Below are 14,712 nucleotides of genomic sequence, written 5' to 3'. Positions count from 1 at the left end.
TCCAGTATGTAGTGGTCTCTACTTTAAAGAGTCCTCTCCTGCTGATGTTCAGGTGGTATATCAGTATTTAGTGCTCTCTACTTTAACGAGTCCTCTCCTGTTGATTGTTCAGGTGTATATCAGTATGTAGTGTCTCTACTTTAAAGAGTCCTCTCCTGCTGATGTTCAGGTGTATATCAGTATGTAGTGTCTCTACTTTAAAGAGTCCTCTCCTGCTGATGTTCAGGTGTATATCAGTATGTAGTTGTCTCTACTTTAAAGAGTCCTCTCCTGGCTGATGTTCAGGTGGTATATCAGTATGTAGTGTCTCTACTTTAAAGAGTCCTCTCCTGCTGATGTTCAGGTGTATATCAGTATGTAGTGTCTCTACTTTAAAGAGTCCTCTCATGCTGATGTTCAGGTGTATATCAGTATGTAGTGTCTCTACTTTAAAGAGTCCTCTCCTGCTGATGTCAGGTGTATATATCAGTATGTAGTGTCTCTACTTTAAAGAGTCCTCTCCTGCCTTATGTTCAGGTGTATATCAGTATGTAGTGTCTCTACTTTAAAGAGTCCTCTCCTGCTGATGTTCAGGTGTATATCAGTATATAGTGTCTCTACTTTAAAGAGTCCTCTCCTGCTGATGTTCAGGTGTATATCAGTATGTAGTGTCTCTACTTTAAAGAGTCCTCTCCTGCTGATGTTCAGGTGTTGTATATCAGTATGTAGGTCTCTACTTTAAGAGTCCTCTCCTGCTGATGTTCAGGTGTATATCAGTATGTAGTGTCTCTACTTTAAAGAGTCCTCTCCTGCTGATGTTCAGGTGTATATCAGTATGTAGTGTCTCTACTTTAAAGAGTCCTCTCCTGCTGATGTTCAGGTGTATATCAGTATGTAGTGTCTCTACTTTAAAGAGTCCTCTCCTGCTGATGTTCAGGTGTATATCAGTATGTAGTGTCTCTACTTTAAAGAGTCCTCTCCTGCTGATGTTCAGGTGTATATCAGTATGTAGTGTCTCTACTTTAAAGAGTCCTCTCCTGCTGATGTTCAGGTGTATATCAGTATGTAGTGTCTCTACTTTAAAGAGTCCTCTCCTGCTGATGTTCATGTGTATATCAGTATGTAGTGTCTCTACTTTAAAGAGTCCTCTCCTGCTGATGTTCAGGTGTATATCAGTATGTAGTGTCTCTACTTTAAAGAGTCCTCTCCTGCTGATGTTCAGGTGTATATCAGTATTGTAGTGTCTCTACTTTAAAGAGTCCTCTCCTGCTGATGTTCAGGTGTATATCAGTATTTAGTGTCTTCTACTTTAAAGAGTCTCTCCTGCTGATGTTCAGGTGTATATCAGTATGTAGTGTCTCTACTTTAAAGAGTCCTCTCCTGCTGATGTTCAGGTGTATATCAGTATGTAGTGTCTCTACTTTAAAGAGTCCTCTCCTGCTGATGTTCAGGTGTATATCAGTATGTAGTGTCTCTACTTTAAAGAGTCCTCTCCTGCTGATGTTCAGGTGTATATCAGTATGTAGTGTCTCCTCTACTTTAAAAAGTCCTCTCCTGCTGATGTTCAGGTGTATATCAGTATGTATTGTCTCTACTTTAAAGAGTCCTTCTCCTGCTGATGTTCAGGTGTATATCAGTATGTATTGTCTCTACTTTAAAGAGTCCTCTCCTGCTGATGTTCAGGTGTATATCAGTATGTATTGTCTCTACTTTAAAGAGTCCTCTCCTGCTGATGTTCAGGTGTATATCAGTATGTATTGTCTCTACTTTAAAGAGTCCTCTCCTGCTGATGTTCAGGTGTATATCAGTATGTAGTGTCTCTACATGTCTTCATGCTTTAATGTTCAAAAAGCTCTTTATTCTTCTCAGACTGCCTGTGCTGCAGCACCTCTTTTCACCCTCTGTCTGAAACCAGAGCCCAGTATGCTTTGATTGGTTAGCTGGCCGGCTCTGATGTGATTGGTCAACCACTTAGAGATATCCCGCTCATTAGCCTATCACGTACAATGTGGTTGGAAGCGCTAGCCAATAGAAGCTTGAGTGTTCCATAGTGATGTCACTATGTTCCAGAAGTAAACAAAGGAGTCCAATGGAGACGTTTCAGTGTGTCGGAGAGAAACTCCTTCTGGAGGGAACACAGGTATTTTAGCCTTGCAGACCATTTACATGCACTAAACCCCATATAAAACACTACAGGAAAGGGTTATATACCTCTCCTCTCAAAAATGGTGACTTTCCATTTTTTTCTATTTATTAAAGTGGACCTATCATGCTATATTATAATAATATAGTGTAGGACCATACCTATATAAGGCATATTTATACTTTTTTTTTTTTCAAAATACCAAACAGATCATGCATTTTAGCCATGCCTCATTTCGCTCAATTTGCACTTTTTTATCCCTGTTTTAGCAAGGGCTGATTCAGTGAGAACAGCACCATCTACAGGCCTGGCATATGTACTACAGCGTCTCCAGCGCTTTCGAACGGCAATGGCCGTGGCTGTCTCCTCCTGATTGGTGGAGTTGGCCCAATAGCCGTAGCGCCACCGTCCTGACGTCAGGACAGTGTTCAAATCTGGATCAGTTTTATCAGATCCGTTTGCAGCCCCTTTTTTAGAGATTTGGGTATGGAGGAAAATAGAGAGGGTTGTGTTTTCTGACACTTGGTGAGTTCCCTGGAACACCGGGGACACATATTCATGTAGAAAAGACGTACCAAAGTGCATTTTGCATGATAGGTCCCCTTTAAATAAATAGCTGTGATGGCCGAGTGGTTAAGGCGTTTGGACTCGAAATCCAATGGGGTTTCCCCCGCGCAGGTTCAAACCCTGCTCACAGCGAATGAAGAATCTAAACATTTCTTAAGTTGTATGTCACAAATGTATAATGGAGAAATAAGTTCCATTGCAAAAAAAATGTATGACTTAAACAGCTCAGGAAACACGAGTGCTTTAGAATCAAGAGAGCAAAAGACACACAGCGCTGAAGAGTATCAGTGTTTCTTAAAGGTCCCATGTCATGCTTTTCCTGTTATCACCCGTCCCCTTGTGTTATGAAGCTTCTGCATGTAAACGGTCTGCAGAGTCACAAACCCTCAAAGTGCACCCTGTAGAGAGTAAAACTCTAACACAGAGAGGACCTGTCTATGCTGCCCCAGAACGCCTCGTTGGAGATTTCTCATTTTCCATTGTTTGCTTCCTGGGTTCTGTGACGTGTGAACACCCAGATCAACAACAAATGACCGGATTGGCCCAAATGGACCAATCCGTGGAGCACCTCACACACCAGGATCCCTTGGCTAACTAACAGGGAGTCCCCATTGACTTGCATAGAGCTCCCTGGTTGGTAATAGACGAGTTGGGATGGTGGAGAAATGCTCTCTGCAGACCCATTCTCACAGCGTTAGAAACCTTTTTCTTACTCAATATCAAGCCACACTTATTGTTTTTACTTCGGCTGGGAGTGTTTGTGTGTGCTCAGGATGAGTTTCGCTTGTTCTCGCTGTATCGCCGACCCGGAAACCTGTCCACTCCTCGCAGCAGCTCACAGCAGCGGTGATCTGCAGCGAGCCTCGCAACGTCCTGACCAATCAGAGCACACTGGGCTCACAGGGAGGGGGGGGGGGGCAGGAGCTCCAACAAGCCGTGTAGGACAGAGAGTGAATACACAGACTATACAGAGATGCTGTATGAGAAACCAATGTGAGTTTGGAACATTGCACAATGTAAATCTATTCTAGTAGACCTCAACAATGGAACTATGATCAGTAGAAATGGCCATGACATGGGACCTTTAAGTCGCTATATGTGCATGGTAGTTGTACCACTTGGTTCAAGTCAAAAAGAAGGACTTGACCAGTGAAGATCATGAGTGTTGGTCCTACCTGATGTCCATATCTAGATCTTGCTGCCACTCATACTTCCAGGTCATTTCACCATCCAAAGAGAAAATATTATTTCGACCACAACCAAAGCCTTTACCCTTTAAGAGTCTGAACTCTTTATTAGGTGTTATCCACAAATGATGGCCAGAAATCACAAAAATGTGTTAAAAGACATCCATCAAAGTGACTTTAAAGCTAATTTCCTCAGACATTTATTATAATTTCAGTTATTTTAGGTATTAAAGTTGCACTCTTTCTCCTCTTAATGTCATTTATCCAACATTTGATGAGTGTTTGAGGATGAAATGTGACACTGAGGAAGACTCAAACAGATTATTTTGGTGATGAATAATGACAGGAAATAGAAATATAAGGACGTGATCATTCTCTTTCAAAGAGGAAGGTCCTGTCAACATTGTCAGGTATGCTAATTTACAAACTTTAATTAGCAATAAGGAGGATATAACTCCGAAGTACTTCCTTCAACTTTTGCCTAGTATATGTGTTTTGAATTTGAACATGTTTTTCTGTTTTCAGATTGACAGAGAAGTTTGTGGATCACAGAAAACAATAGCACACAGTCAGCAAGAGTTAGACCAAAGCAAGGGTATTTATTTGTATTTGTGAAGAAGTGAACCTCATTTTATTCCTGCATCTCATTCTCACTCCATCATCATGTTGGGATGAACACATCTTGGCTTCAATTCTGCATTTCCAGAGAAGACGCTGTGTGTCTTTAGCTCTCTTGATCCTAAAGCACTCTCAAGGAAAGAGACAGAGTGCTTCACATCCTGTTTTCTGAGCTGTTGAAGTCTTACATTTTGTTTGCATTGAAGCTTAGTTTCTGCATTATACATTTGTGACAACCACCATGAAACTTAAGAAACCTTTAGTTTCTTCAACCGCTGTGAGCAGGGTTTGAACCTGCGCGGGGAAACCCCATTGGATTTCGAGTCCAACGCCTCTTAACCACTCGGCCATCACAGCTGTCTTCATGTAGATATGGGAAATGGCTATAATCTCCTTACTGAGACAGACAATATACATTTGTTGAAGACTCAAGGTATATAAATTCATAGGTTTTATCCATCATAACTAAAGAGTGGTGCAAAGATTAAACAAGATTGAAGTTTGTCCCTGAAGTTAGCATCTCCCTGGTTAATGTCTGTGGCAAACAAACATTTATGATTTATACTTACATGTTTTGTTCAGCAGGAGAATCTCCACATTTTAACACAACTCTATGATTCTTTAAGTGAAAAGGTAACGTTAGACTATAAAGGAACTACAGCACGGTCACATGACTTCAACGCTAAGCTAAAGGCCGCTAATGTTGGGCGTGATGACGTTTAGTCGTGTCATTTAGACACTCGTTAGCAACAGCAGTGTTCAAATGAATTTTGTCAAAAAGACATTTGTTAGAAAAATCTCTCTCGTCACCGGCTTGAGCTTCAATCTCAGGATCCATGTATTTCTGATCCTCTCCAGAATGGAAGTAGTCATCACATACAGAGCATCAACTAGTTCCTGAACAGTGTCCTTCACATGCTGATATCCAAGAGAGGGAGTTACACAGTCACAAGATGGAGGAATAGAAAGCAGTATTCAATGTTTACTTCAGATTAGCTCCACGTCAGAAATGAGCATGCTTATCACATGTCTATCTCCATAGAGGCTGAATCATCATGTTAATCACATAGCTATCATATGCCTAAAACAGAGTGTCAAGCTTATTTCCTAGGAGGTCAAACATCCTCTGTTATCACACACACTTGTATCCTTAAAAGCGCACGATTTAGCATATTCCAAACAACGTTTTTTTTGCCGTAGAACAAAACAAGCTTGTTATTAAATCATGAAACACAAATAACTTGTTTGTTTGGTTTCTTATTTCCCCAACATTTTGGCACGAAACCATAGTAGAGAGGTCCAGTAGGTCAACGGTTACTAATAGACATATTTCGGTAATAAATGTACCATTTCTCTCCATTGTTTTTCTTTCTGTCTGAATGTCTGACTGTTATAATATCACAGATAATGTGTTGTTTTTTTAATACGTCCGTTCTTCTGTAATAAAAGTCCCTGAAACTGAAGTCCAGGTGCAGCGCATTAAAGACGTCTCACGTATAATTGGAAACATAATTGTGCTAAACGGTCTCTTTCCCGTTTCCACGTGCGTCTCTTTCACTGCTTCACATTCTGCATAATCCTGATGATGCAACATTTATCTACTGCAAACATAATTAACTCCTTAACTGGAAAATGAAGTCCTCAGGATCAAGAACACACAGCACCCTCCTCCGGATCTCTCTCTTAAAAGACCGACTCTCACACAGCTGATGTTTAGTTTAAATGAGTCAGTGAAGCTTTGAAGCTGAAGCACATACTGCAGCGCCCCCTAGTGGTGCATCACAGCTACCGCACTGCCTTAATGAGGGATGACACAGCATTTACACCATGCTGCATTTACATGGTTTATTTAGACAGATCTCTATAATATATATGTATCTTTCATGTATTGATATTGTTTTTTAAGCCTCCTTGTTTTTGTAGAAATGTAATCCATTACAAGTTACCTGTAAATACATGTAATCAATAACCTAATTTGAGTATCACAATATAAAAGTAACCTGAATACTTTCTGTTACTGTTGGTTTAACTCAATACCAAATGCAATGCAAATAAATCCAAGAGTAAATAAATATCAATAAGTTGTTTTTTTCTGAAGTGTATTATGTAACGCAACTGAACAATGTGACCTTAGGAAAGGAGAAACCAATATATTTAGGATAAAAAAAGATTTTATTTATAGGAAAACCTGCATTTCATGAAGCATATCCAGGCAGTAGCCTTAACCATGAAACACATGAGCACACACTACAGTTTAAAAAAGCATGAATAAAATCTGAGCTGACAGAAAATGCTCCGTTTTAGTTTAATACACACAGTTAAGCTCACACACACTATTTTATGAACACATAGGTTCACCTGCTGAATTAAAAACAGAACAAATGAAGCAAAGGAAGTGAAAACCATAAAGCAGATTCAGGCGTATCGATTAACACTTAAAGTATTGGAGAACAGAACAGTACAGTTTCCAGGTAAGGGATAATGTGCAGCGAGGCGGTCATTATGGGTAAAAGAACACCCGACAGGCAGATCAGGATCCAGACGCGAAGCTTTTCAGCCAGTTAACTCGAACGGACTTCTTTGTGCAGATGTGAGCGTCCTTAACAGGGGCGGACTGGGACTACAAATCAGCCCGGGACTCTCGACCGGCCCACTTCGGTACCGCCGGCTCACCTCGGTAAATGATCAACGGGGGGGTGGGGGGTGCTAGTGAGTTATCCGAGCGGCCCACATCGTCCGACCGGCCCACTTCAGTACCGGCCCATCGGGATTCGTCCCGAACGTCCCGATGGCCAGTCCGCCCCTGGTCCTTAACAACGGTCAATAAATGCTTTACAGCGGTCTGTCTGTTCTGGATTAACAACGTGTCACGTGTTCTGAATTGACCAATCAGAATAGAGTATTCAACTAAACCATGTAATAAGTAAGGGATCCAATCCAATCCATTTTATTTCTATAGCACATTTAAAAACAACAGAGTTGAATAAAGTGCTGTACATCAACAACTGTATAAAAACATAGCATACATACATAAAAAAAACAGACAGGACATGAAACAAAATGTAAAACACGAGACAATGAAACCAGAAACTCTCCTACATGATGTAAAAACAATACAAAACCCAAATTTAAAAGCACAAGTGTCACCTGGCCTGTAAATGCCAGGGAAAAGAAGTGGGTTTTTAAACGAGATTTAAAAACAGGCAGAGTTGGAGCAAGTCTAGTCAGGATAATGTGCATCGAGGCCTTCAAGCTGATCAAGATCCCTCCGCTACGCGTCGGGCTCCTGATCTGCCTGTCGGGTGTTCTTTTCCCCATAATGACCAAGTAACATAACAGCTGATCCACTCAGAATTTTTATAAAGTCAGATTTCTTTCAAGAACATTTTAAAAAGTAGTCGGAAATTTGATAAAATATCGAAATTAGGAAAAATATCAGAATTGTTTTCAAAAAAGTGAGAATTATGTCAAACGTCAGGAATTTGAAAAAGTGAGATTTTTTAAAAGAATGTCAAAAAAATTGAAGTTTTGAAAAAAGTCAGAATACAAAAACAGTGACATTTTGGAAAACATTGTCTGGAAAGTAAAAAAACAAATGACATTTTTTAAAACAGTTTTGTAAAAAGAAATTGGAATTTAGAAAAATTAATTAGAAATATGATAAAAGTCAGGAATTTGAAAAAAAGTCAGAATGAAAAAAAAAAGTGAGAATTTTTACAACATATATCAAAACGAAAAATAAATCATGATTCTGAGACAAAAAGTCAGATCTTTTTTTAAGAGGACTAGGGCCACATTTAAAGCAAAAAATAATGTCTCAAGATTAAGATCCCATAAAGCAGATTCAGGCAGTAGGCGTATAGATTCAGACTTAAAGTATTACAGAACAATACAGCTCACAGAGAAGAGATAACATCTGATCCTTTACAACAAACACTACACTCTTAAAACTACTGGGTTAAAAAATAACCCAATCATAACCCAGCTGCTGAGTCACTATAGGACAGAACACGCGCTGGGTTGTCTTAACCCATTTGCTGGGCTGGATAATTTTAACCCATGTGCTGGTTTGTTCATTTGACTCAAGCTAGTGATTGAAATTAACTATATTGTTGGGCTAAATAGAATATAATAATAATGTATAATAATTATCTCCAAACACACCATATATATAAAAAATGCATTTATTGATCATTTCAACAGCTTTGGCAAATCGCCAACATTCCATTTCCACTATAAAAGAACAATGGAGACAAAATCATTTGCTGACATATTGTGAGCAGATCAGCTATTTTCGCTACTTTTGCACGAGACAACATTTGTCAAACAAAAAAAACATGTTTAAATATAGAGATAAAACATTTCTCTTCCCGGCAGAAACTATATACAGACACAAACATAACAAGGTAAATAAATAAATGAAGTAAATTAAATAAAATCACGTAAAGTAATAAAAATAAAATAAAAATAAATGAATTAACAGGACTAGTAGGTACAGTGTAAACGTGTGTCAATGTTTTGACACAATTAAAGTGTGTGCCTCCTGTGTTTTACAATCATGTTTTGTGTCATTCATATTTTTAGAGAGCAGCCGTCAACTTGTTTGACACAATCACATCACTAAAAGGCTACTTCTCTCTCTGTGTACTTTTAGGCCTAAGCTGCAATTGATGTCCTCAAAAATTTGACATTTGAGGATTCATGTCCATCAATTTCATATACTGCCTGTTGGATAAACTCCCAGGTAGGGAGACACTGCTTTGTGTAATTGATGTCAAACACAAAGAAAGCCTTAAAACAAAGGTCTACTGCACCCAGCAAAGTGTCCGTTTCAATGGCGTTGTCTGACACAATGGTGAAGGTCTGGCATGTTGTCATGTCATCACCAAGACACAAGATGTGCGGGAAGGGTTGAGTTCTCTCTGCTGTCTGTAGGTACTGTACCATGTTGGTCCCCACCTGTTAATTACACAACAGTTACTTGCAATATAACCTGCCATTTAAGTTACGCATGTTGTTTTTATTATCTTTTTTATGGAAGTATGAAAATGCTAGTATATAAACACAGAAACACCCACCATTATTGAAGTAGAAAAACAAAAGTAAAACTTACTGGTTGGATATTAATGAAGGACTTGCGGGACTCCTCTATGGTGGGTCTGTGGACTTTTCCTCCAATCTTGTAGACCGATGGAGGAAGCAGAGTCGGCAGGACTTTCAAAGCTCGGTCTACCCAATATAAGAATAATACATATTAACATCAACATTTAAATAGTATATAAAGATTGATATTTCTGAAGCAATATTGACTTTTCTGCCCTGGTGTTGAATGGTAAAAACAAGGCGTGAATTGTATAGCCTATTATAATCACAGGAAGTGTTGTGACATCTTATCAGAATCTGAATCTTTATTGTCACATCACAGGTTTACAAGTGTAAAACAGTGGGTGACATTTGTTTTTGTGCAAGCTCCATCGTTTTGATTGTTTCCAGAAAGAGAAAGATAAGGAAGGGGGGGAGCAGGAATCAAAGAAAGACAACAAGGTATCTAATGAAGTGGTTCACAAACTTGTTCATGTATTTATGTATTTGTCCAAAAACTCCCATCCGAAAACATGTTGTGCAAGGGACCCCATACAAGATGATTGTTAAAATATTAAAAAAATTGCAGATCTACAAGCTCACAACGAGTCTCATTGGGACGCAATGCAAGCTTGTAGATCTGCTATTTTCAAAGAACCGGTGTGTGTGTGTGTGTGTGTGTTACATAGTAAGAAATAGCTTACCTGGTGTCATGTCATCAAACACCAAGGGCAGTTTTCCCTCTCGCTGGGCATATGTAAGGATTCGGTCACTCATAGTAGCCCAGTTCTGAAACAGTTTTCCCACTGCCTCTGGATGAAGCTGCTGGAAGTCTTGTGATATCTGATACATTTTGAAAAACATGAAAAACAATAGAACAGTGTTTAAAGAAATGATATGGGCTTGTAGTACCTGTTAGGAAAAGGGTTAGGGGACAATTTGACAGCCAGTGTCACTTCAACAGGTAAATTATTAAATTATTACAAAGTATATACTGTAGGGTCTAAGTGGTTAAACATAAACTTGTAGTGCATTGCAGAGTATCAGTCAAATTGTCACGATCTGTCTGTGTTGTGTTTTGTCATGTCTAGATCTGAAACCTAAAAAGAGCATCTATAGATGCTCTTTTTAGGTTTTTACTAACATTGTAATCCTTGCCATCCCCATTTTCAGAAAGGTGACAGTAATCTGATTTATTTTTATGTAACTCTAAGGTAGTACAGTTAATACAAATGAATCCTGGTGATCCTCTTACATGTAATCTGTTACTCACCAAACCTGGTTATATGCAGAGAGGAAAATAACTGCTTATCCTGCAGCACCACCTACAGGAAGTCTTGCGTAACAGCATGCATCACATAAATGCATTTTATTGTGAGGCTGCTGCGTCACCAAAGATTCAATGATTACAAAATGACCCCAGTGTTCAAAACAGGAAGTGGTTCTCTACTGTTTTACCCTTATTTCTATTTAATTTGCACTCATCCTCTACCCTTTTTCTTCCATTTGCAGAATCCTGGAAATGATTTCTGTCTGAGTGTCAATTTGCACCTCAAGCTTTTTATTGCCTTCTGATATTTCTGCTTCATGGTGTTGAGAAATATATTTGATCAGGACTCATTTTAAATTAGTTTGAGATGGAAAACCATTTCCTGTGCATTACTGCATATGGCTCCTTCACCCCTGTCCAGAGTGTCGACTCATCAACAGCATAAAAAAATACAATTTAAACTGAAAAAGAGGATTTTAAACCCAAACAAGAGGTAATTGTATGGTGGTTTATTGATCCAGTTGCAAGGTATATTATTATATAATGTATTTTTATCTGCAAACAAATATAAAAAAACCCTATTATTAAAAAACAAGAATTGTACCAGGAGAGGTAAAGAAGCAACAGGCTTGTACAATGGACCATTCTCTAACTTAAAGGGGACCTATCATGCAAAATGCACTTTTTCTATGTCTTTTATTCATAAATATGTGTCGGGGAACTCACGCAGCGTCAGAAAATAAAACCCTTTCTCTTTTCCTCCGTACCCAAATCTTTTAAAAACAGGGGTACAGCGAGCGGATACAGATTTGCTGCCGATATGACGTCAAATTGGCGGCGAACCCACAGTAAATTGCTATCAGAAACAATGCCTGACGTGTTTTGGACGTAATCTCGTCTTTGTTCACATTAGCTAGCCTCGCTAACACTCAGAGCTAACCTGTACTGGAGAGCACGTGTGTTTAAAAAGCAGGAAATATAAAAAGGAACTCACCTTGTGATAAACCCGCAAGAAAAAAAGCATTCGAGCTCCATACTGTTTCAGAAATGATCCTTGATGTGGTTTAGAACAGGATGGCGTTTTATCACAGCAGAATTTTACTTTATCTCCGGTAGAATTCTGATCAGGCATTAGCTCCGCCTCCTCTTTTCTTTTTTTTTCAAGCTAAGGACCCAAAATCCGCGTTTCTCTAATGGCGCGTTTCCACTACAGCGCGGAGCCCCGTTTAAGAGGGCTGTGACGTCAGCGGCCCGTCTTTGGTTGCGTTTCCACTTGGCCTAGTACCGGCCGGCGGGTCCTAATTCACAGTTTTTCTGGCCTCATAAAATCGTGGTTCTATCCGGGCCAACAACGAGGCTGAGTCGGGCTGAGTATGCTAAACTAGTGAGAGAATCGCTGGCAAGGGGGCTACAACTACAACAAGATGGACATATTTGACCGTGATTTAATTGTAATACACGTTTCAAAATGATGATGAAGTAACAACATACTGATACCGGTTAGTAAAAACCATGAATTAATGCTTTGACAAGTCTGCAGACAGACGGCAGGCGAAACACCTTTTAAAATGCGTGTTTTCTGAATGGAGATTGGCTAAGCTAACGTTGTATATGCTCCGACCGTCCACACTCACAACAACGGCCTATCCAGACATAAATAAAGCAGCGACTGTATTCTCCATGACACAGACAGTCTGTGGTTTGTACTTGTTTAACTGTTGTCTAGTTTCTGAACAGATATGAGGAGCTGTGAGCTCTGAGTGCTAACAGCTAACGGCTGTGTTGTTTTTCTGGGGTTCTCATTGAAGATGACGTCACGGCTCCGCCTACACTGCGTTACTATAGATACTGCCCCAGTTCCTAAACTGTAATGGCAATGCGCCATAAAGTGAGCCAGTCCTAACGAGGCCTAGCCATACCGAGCCTAGCCATACCGAGCGAGGCCGAGCGAGGCCGTGTAGTGGAAATGCGCCATAACAGGGCTGCAATAGAGGGGTATGTGCAGTATGAGGCGTGGCTACAACGGGTGAACTGTTTGGTATTTTAAACAAAAAACTTCACAGACATGTTTTGTATAGGTATGGCCCTACAATATAGCATAATAGGTCCACTTTAATGGTAAATAAACTATAATGTTTTTTAATAAAAAACTAAAAGCTAAGCAAAGATAATTTAGAAAAATACAACAGAAAGAAACGACACAAAAAAAGCAACGGGGAGTTCAAAGGATTTTCAAAGATAAAAAGATGAGAACAAAACTAAGCAAAGATCATTTAGAAAAATGGAACAAAAATCAACAACACAAGTAAGCGCAGAAAAAAACAAAAATGAATTAAAGAAAAATAAAGAAATGCATCAAAAAATTATGAGGAACAGGAGAAAAATGACACAAAGCATGCTCTATCTATCTATCTTTCTATCTATCTTTCTATCTATCTATCTATCTATCTTTCTATCTATCTTTCTATCTATCTATCTATCTATCTATCTATCTATCTATCTATCTATCTATCTATCTATCTATCTATCTATCTATCTATCTATCTATCTATCTATCTATCTATCTATCTATCTATCTATCTATCTATCGATCTATCTATCTATCTATCTATCTATCTAATCTATCTACTACTATCTATCTAATCTATCTATCTATCTATCTATCTATCTATCTATCTATCTATCTATCTAGCTATCTATCTATCTATCTATCTATCTATCTATCTATCTATCTATCTATCTATCTATCTATCTATCTATCTATCTATCTATCTATCTATCTATCTATCTATCTATCTATCTATCTATCTATCTATCTATCTATCGATCTATCTATCTATCTATCTATCTATCTATCTAGCTATCTATCTATCTATCTATCTATCTATCTATCTATCTATTCTATCTATCTATCTATCTAGCATCTATCTATCTATCTATCTATCTATCTATCTATCTATCTATCTATCTATCTATCTATCTATCTATCTATCTATCTATCTATCTATCTATCTATCTATCTATCTATCTATCTATCTATCTATCTATCTATCTATCTATCTATCATATCTCCACTCAGTCATTAAATGCATTGAGGATTTTTAAGGAAATGCATTTATTCCCAAAAAGCAAATAGAAGAACAGACGAGGGTTTGTGTTTGAAATGTCTTTTCTCTTTATCATACTTTAATTATGCAGACGGCGGCTCCTTCCATCTGTTTTATGGAGACTTCTTCATGTTAGGGTTTCGCAGGAGAGGAAACAAGTTAATGAATTTACAAAAAGAGTGAAAACAAAAACAGATTTAGACAATACAACTAAATAAAGACAGCAGGACGCAGCACAAGCAGCAGATCTTCAGAGTGTTTCAACAACATGATTGCCAATTACATGCAAACACAGTAATTACGCACATTGCAAAAAACAATCACTGATAGAAAAGAGCATTTGATCTGGCGTTTGAACTTCTGCCGCCAGATTGTTTTTTAAATTTAGCTTAATTTATTTTCCTTTGAACTTTTACTGTAACATCAAACACTTTGAAGTGTGCAATTAGGCATATCTTATAACTCTAATACACCACTGTTTATTTTGTGATATACATATATATTGCAGTACAATTTGCACATTTTTACCTTTACATAATATGATATTTAATTTAATTTGATCTTTTCGTGGAAATATATTTCAACTCCTTATCTTTCTTTGTATATATTATTTGTATTTTAATGAATTAATAATTTTATTAGACATTTTACTTTAACTTCCTATCTTTGTATATCTTTGTAAAATGTTGTAAATTTCTTCTTTTTTTTTACATTTATTTTATCTTTTGTCGGACATTTAATTTTGACTTATTTATATTT

At 38.2% G+C, this 14,712-nt stretch overlaps 2 non-coding genes across 2 annotated transcripts; one reads left to right on the top strand and one right to left on the bottom strand.

Annotated features, from left to right (window-relative positions):
* Positions 1-2,737: 2,737 nt before the first annotated feature.
* Positions 2,738-2,821, top strand: trnas-cga. The gene has a single exon. It is a non-coding gene; the product is annotated as a tRNA-Ser (tRNA).
* A 1,946-nt stretch (positions 2,822-4,767) lies between these two features.
* On the bottom strand, positions 4,768-4,851 carry trnas-cga. Its single transcript has one exon. It is a non-coding gene; the product is annotated as a tRNA-Ser (tRNA).
* Positions 4,852-14,712: the final 9,861 nt, after the last annotated feature.

This window comes from Trematomus bernacchii, unplaced genomic scaffold, assembly GCF_902827165.1.
Source record: "Trematomus bernacchii unplaced genomic scaffold, fTreBer1.1, whole genome shotgun sequence".
Classification (NCBI taxonomy): Eukaryota; Metazoa; Chordata; class Actinopteri; order Perciformes; family Nototheniidae; genus Trematomus; species Trematomus bernacchii.
This window is presented reverse-complemented; position numbering and strand designations above follow the sequence as displayed.